This window comes from Arachis ipaensis, chromosome B2 (assembly GCF_059453495.1).
Source record: "Arachis ipaensis isolate K30076 ecotype BB chromosome B2, ASM5945349v1, whole genome shotgun sequence".
Classification (NCBI taxonomy): Eukaryota; Viridiplantae; Streptophyta; class Magnoliopsida; order Fabales; family Fabaceae; genus Arachis; species Arachis ipaensis.
This window is the reverse complement of record NC_142437.1, coordinates 81,366,110-81,372,874: the sequence shown is the minus strand read 5'-3', so window position 1 is coordinate 81,372,874 and position 6,765 is coordinate 81,366,110. Positions and strand designations below refer to the sequence as shown.

Genomic DNA, 6,765 nt, shown 5'->3' with positions numbered 1-6,765 from the left:
AGCAATATATAATAGTCCATACTTTGGCCAAGAATTGACGACGTAAACTGGCGTTCAACGCCAGCCTTCTGCCCAAATCTGGCGTCCAGCGCCAGAAAAGGATCCAAAACCAGAGTTGAACGCCCAAACTGGCACAGAAACTGGCGTTCAACTCCACAAATGGCCTCTGCACGTGCAACACTCAGGCTCAGCCCAAACACACACCAAGTGGGCCCAGGAAGTGGATTTATGCATCAATTACTTACTCATGTAAACCCTAGTGACTAGTTTATTATAAATAGGACCTTTTACTATTGTATTAGGCGTCTTTTTGACCATCTTTTGATCATCTTAGGATCTTAGGATCATCTTTGAACGCATTGTTCTTAGATCAAGGGGGCTGGCCATCTTGGCCATGCCTGGACCTTCACTTATGTATTTTCAACGGTAGAGTTTCTACACTCCATAGATTAAGGTGTGGAGCTCTGCTGTTCCTCAAAGATTAATGCAAAGTACTACTATTTTCTATTCAATTCTTCTTATTTCGCTTCTAAGATATCCATTCGCACCCAAGAACGTGATGAAGATGATGATTATGTGTGACGCTCATCATCCTTCTCCCTTATGAACACGTGCCTGACAAACACTTCTGTTCTACATGAATTAAGCTAGAATGAGTATCTCTTAGATCTCCTAACCAGAATCTTCGTGGCGTAAGCTAGAATGATGGCGGCATTCAAGAGAATCCGGAAGGTCTAAACCTTGTCCGTGGTATTCTGAGTAGGATTCAATGATTGAATGACTGTGACGAGCTTCAAACTCGCGATTGTTGGGCGTTAGTGACAGACGCAAAAGGAGGGTGAATCCTATTCCAGCATGATCGAGAACCGACAGATGAATAGCCGTGCCGTGACAGGGTGCGTGAGCATATTATTCACTGAGAGGAGGGGATGTAGCCACTGACAACGGTGATGCCCTTGCATAAAGCCAGCCATGGAAAGGAGTAAGACTGATTGGATGAAGATAGCAGGAAAGCAGAGGTTCAGAGGAACGAAAAGCATCTCCATTCGCTTATCTGAAATTCCTACCAATGATTTACATAAGTATCTCTATCCCTATTTTATTATATAATATTCGAAAACACCATTATCACTTTATATCTGCCTGACTGAGATTTACAAGGTGACCATAGCTTGCTTCATACCAACAATCTCCGTGGGATTCGACCCTTACTCACGTAAGGTATTACTTGGACGACCTAGTGCACTTGCTGGTTAGTTGTATCGAAGTTGTGACAATTATGAATTAAGATCAAAGCACCAAACTTTGGAGCCATTACCAGGGATTGTTCGAGCCTAGACATCACAATTTCGTGCACCAAGTTTTTGGCGCCGTTGCCGGGGATTGTTCGAGTTTGGACAACTGACGGTTCATCTTGTTGCTCAGATTGGGTAACTTTCTTTTCGTTTTCTTTTCAAAAAGTTTTCAAAAATTTTTCAAAAACTCTTCTTTTGTTTTCGAAAAAAAAAATGTTTTCAAAAATTTTCTTCAGAATTTTTAAGAATGAATTCTAGTGTTTCATGAAGCATGTAAAGCCTGGCTGGCTGTAAAGCCATGTCTAAATTTATTTGGACTGAGGCTTGCAATTTGTTATCAAGAGCAATTTAGTTGTTGCTCATCCACCTGCTGCTGATCCATGATCACCTGCTGAAGCTTGGCTGGCCATTGGCCATGTCTAGTGTTTTGGACTGGAGCTTTCTTTGAAAGCTTGGCTGGCTAGTGAGCCATGTCTAATTCCTGGACTGAAGCTTTAGACTAAGAATGCAAGATTCCTGGAATTCATATTAAAAATTTTGGAATCCTTATTTTTCTTTTTCATATAATTTTCGAAAAATATAAAATAAAAATCCAAAAAAATTAGAAAATCATAAAAATCAAAAATATTTTCTGTTTCTTGTTTGAGTCTTGAGTCACATTATAAGTTTGGTGTCACTCGCATATGCATCTTGCATTTTTCGAAAATATCATGCATTCATAGTGTTCTTCATGATCTTCAAGTTGTTCTTGGTAAGTCTTCTTGTATGATCTTGATGATTTTTTGTTTTGTGTCTTTTCATGTTTTTCATGTGCATTCTTGAATTCTTAGTGCGTAAGCATTAAAGAATTCTAAGTTTGGTGTCTTGCATGTTTTATTTGCATTAAAAATTTTTCAAAATTGTGTCTATGATGTTCATCTTGGCATTCATAGTGTTCTTGGTGTTCATCTTGATATTCATAGCATTCTTGCATGCATTCATTGTTTTGATCTAAAAATTTCATGCATTGCATAATTTTCATGTTTTTCATAAAAATTCAAAAAATCAAAAAAAATATCTTTCCCTTTTTTTTCTCTCATCAAATTCGAAAATTTGAGTTGACTTCTTCAAAAATTTTTAAAATCAAGTTGTTTCTCATGAGTCAAATCAAATTTTCAGTTTGAAAATCTTATCTTTTTCAGAATCTTTTTCAAAATTCAAATCTTTTTCAAAATTCTTAGTTATTTTCGAAAATTCCAAAAAATATTTTTCAAAAATATTTTTCTTATTTTTATATCAAATTTTCGAAAATAACACTAACAATTAATGTTTTGATTCAAAAATTTGAAGTTTGTTACTTGCTTGTTAAGAAAGATTCAAACTTTAAGTTCTAGAATCATATCTTGTGATTTCTTGTGAATCAAGTCATTAATTGTGATTTTAAAAATCAAATCTTTTTCAAAAACTAATTTCTATCATATCTTTTTAAAAATATCTTCTCATCTTATCTTTTTCAAAAATATCTTTTCAAAATATCTTTTCTAACTTCCTAACTTCCTATCTTTTCAAAATTTGTTTCAACTAACTAACTAACTTTTTGTTTGTTTCTTAACTTTTTCAAAACCACCTAACTAACTCTCTCTCTCTCATTTTCGAAAATATCTCTCCCCTTTTTCAAAATTTCTTTTTTATTTATTAATTATTTTAATTTTTAAAACTTAATTGTCGAAAATTACTAACAATTTTTCAAAAACCATTTTCAAAAATCACTAACTCCTTTTCAAAAATAATTTTCGAAAATTCCCTCCTTCTCTCTCATCCTATTCTATTTATTCATTCATTAACTAACATCTCTTCCTCACATCATCACCAAATTCGAACCTCCTCTTCTATCTGTGTTCGAATTTCTTCCTCTTTTCTTCTACTCACATAAGGGAACCTCTATACTGTGGTAAAGAGAATCTCTATTATTATTATTTTTCTGTGCCTTCTTCTTTGTCATATGAGCAGGAGCAAGGATAAGAACATTCTTGTGGAAGCAGATCCAGAACCTGAAAGGACTCTGAAGAGAAAATTAAGAGAAGCTAAAATACAACAATCCAGAGATAACCTTTCAGAAATTTTCGAACAGGCAGAAGAGATGGCAGCCGAAAATAATAATAATGTAAGGAAGATGCTTGGTGACTTTACTGCACCTAATTCCAATTTACATGGAAGAAGCATCTCCATTCCTGCCATTGGAGCAAACAATTTTGAGCTGAAACCTCAATTAGTTTCTCTGATGCAGCAGAACTGCAAGTTTCATGGACTTCCATCTGAAGATCCTTTTCAGTTCTTAACTGAATTCTTGCAGATATGTGATACTGTTAAGACTAATGGAGTAGATCCTGAAGTCTACAGGCTCATGCTTTTCCCTTTTGCTGTAAGAGACAGAGCTAGATTATGGTTGGATTCTCAACCCAAAGACAGCCTGAACTCTTGGGATAAGCTGGTCACGGCTTTCTTAGCCAAGTACTTTCCTCCTCAAAAGCTGAGCAAGCTTAGAGCTGATGTTCAAACCTTCAGACAGAAAGAAGGTGAATCCCTCTATGAAGCTTGGGAAAGATACAAACAGTTGACCAAAAAGTGTCCTTCTGACATGCTTTCAGAATGGACCATCCTGGATATATTCTATGATGGTTTATCTGAGCTATCAAAGATGTCACTGGAAACTTCTACAGGTGGATCCATTCACCTAAAGAAAACGCCTGCAGAAGCTCAAGAACTCATTGACATGGTTGCTAATAACCAGTTCATGTACACTTCTGAAAGGAATCCTGTGAGTAATGGGACGCCTATGAAGAAGGGAGTTCTTGAAGTTGATACTCTGAATGCTATATTGGCTCAGAATAAAATATTGACTCAGCAAGTCAATATGATCTCTCAGAGTCTGCATGGAATGCAAGCTGCATCCAACAGTACTCAAGAGGCATCTTCTGAAGAAGAAGCTTATGATCCTGAGAACCCTGCAATAGCAGAGGTAAATTACTTAGGTGAACCTTATGGAAACACCTATAACTCAACATGGAGAAATCATCCAAATTTCTCATGGAAGGATCAAAAGCCCCAACAAGGCTTTAATAACGGTGGAAGAAACAGGTTTAACAATAATAAACCGTTTCCATCATCCACTCAGCAACAGACAGAGAACTCTGAACAAAATGCTTCTAATTTAGCAAATCTAGTCTCTGATCTATCTAAGGCCACTGTAAGTTTCATGAATAAAACAAGGTCTTCCATTAGAAATTTGGAAGCACAAGTGGGCCAGCTGAGTAAAAGGATCACTGAAATCCCTCCTAGTACTCTCCCAAGTAATACAGAAGAGAACCCAAAAGGAGAGTGCAAGGCCATTGACATAAGTGCCATGGCCGAACCTGTGAGGAGAGGAGAGGACGTGAATCCCAAGGAGGAAGACCTCCTGGGACGTCCAGTGACCAATAAGGAGCTTCCCTCTGAGGAACCAAAGGACTCTGAGGCCCATCTAGAGACCATAGAGATTCCATTGAACCTCCTTATGCCCTTCATGAGCTCTTATGAGTATTCCTCTTCTGAAGAGAATGAGGATGTTACTGAAGAGCAAACTGCCAAGTTTCTTGGTGCAATCATGAAGCTGAATGCTAAATTGTTTGGCATTGATGCTTGGGAAGTTGAACCTCCCTTGTTCATCAATGAACTAAGTGATCTGGATCAACTGACATTGCCTCAGAAGAGACAGGATCCTGGAAAGTTCATAATACCCTGTACCATAGGCACCATGATCTTTAAGGCTCTGTGTGACCTTGGTTCAGGAATAAACCTCATGCCCCTCTCTGTAATAGAGAAACTGGGAATCTATGGGGTGCAGGCTGCTAAAATCTCACTAGAGATGGCAGACAGCTCAAGAAAACAGGCATATGGACAAGTAGAGGACGTGTTAGTAAAGGTTGAAGGCCTTTACATCCCTGCTGATTTCATAGTCCTGGATACTGGAAAGGAAGAGGATGAATCCATCATCCTAGGAAGACCTTTCCTGGCCACAGCAAGAGCTGTGATTGATGTTGACAGAGGTGAAAATAGTCCTTCAATGGAATGAGGACTCCCTTGTGTTTAAAACTCAAGGATCTCCCTCTGCAACCATGGAGAGGAAGCATGAAAAGCTTCTCTCAAAGCAGAGTCAACCAGAGCCCCCACAGTCAAACTCTAAGTTTGGTGTTGGGAGGCCACAACCAAACTCTAAGTTTGGTGTTGAACTCCCATATCCAAACTCTAAGTTTGGTGTTGGAGAGTCTCAACAAAGCTCTGCACATCTGTGAGGCTCCATGAGAGCCCACTGTCAAGCTATTGACATTAAAGAAGCGCTTGTTGGGAGGCAACCCAATGTTTATCTAATTCTTATTTTTATTGTTTTTCATGTTTTCTTAGGTTCATGATCATGTGGAGTCACAAAATAAACAAAAAATTCAAAAACGGAATCAAAAACAGCAGAAGAAAAATCACACCCTGGAGGAGCATCTGTCTGGCGTTCAAACGCCAGAACAGAGCATAGTTCTGGCGCTGAACGCCCATAATGGGAGCATCCTGGCGCTGAACGCCCAGAACAAGCATGGTTCTGGTGTTCAACACCAGAAATGGCACACAGATGGGCGTTGAACGCCCAAAATGGCCACCAACCTGGCGTTGAACGCCCAGAGTTGGATACAAAGGCATTTTTACATGCCTAATGGGTGCAGGGATGTAAATCCTTGAACACCTCAGGATCTGTGGACCCCACAGGATCCACTCAGGATCTGTGGACCCCACAGGATCCACTCAGGATCTGTGGACCCCACAGGATCCCCACCTACCTCCAATCACTTCTTCTCACCACTCTCTTTCACACAACCCCATAAACACTCTTACCCAAAAACCCTTCACCAATCACCTCAAACTCTCTTCCCCATCACCTCTTCACCACTCACATCCACCCACTCTTCCCAATAAACCTACCTCATAAACTCCACCTACCTTCAAAATTCAAAACCAATTTCCCACCCAAACCCACCCATATGGCCGAACCAATACCCCCCCCCCCTCCCTTCCCTATATAAAGCCCTCCATTCTTCATCAAATTCACACAACACACCCCTCTACACTCTCCTTGGCCGAAACCACATCTCCCCCTCCCTCTCCATATTTCTTCTTCTTCTTCTTCTATTCTTTTGTTTATTGCTCGAGGGCGAGCAATATTCTAAGTTTGGTGTGGTAAAAGCATAGCTTTTTTGTTTTTCCATTACCATTGATGGCACCTAAGACCGGAGAATCCTCTAGAAGAGGGAAAGGGAAGATAAAAGCTTCCACATCCGAGTCATAGGAGATGGAAAGGTTCATCTCCAAAGCCCATCAAGACCACTTCTATGATGTTGTGGCCAAAAAGAAGGTGATCCCTGAGGTCCCTTTTAAACTCAAAAGAAATGAGTATCCGGAGATCCGACAT

General features: G+C 39.3%; 1 non-coding gene across 1 annotated transcript; it reads right to left on the bottom strand.

Annotated features, from left to right (window-relative positions):
* Nucleotides 1–3,810: 3,810 nt before the first annotated feature.
* On the bottom strand, nucleotides 3,811–3,918 carry LOC148574584 (small nucleolar RNA R71). Its single transcript, XR_015905708.1, has one exon. It is a non-coding gene; the product is annotated as a small nucleolar RNA R71 (small nucleolar RNA).
* Between the last annotated feature and the right edge of the window lie 2,847 nt (nucleotides 3,919–6,765).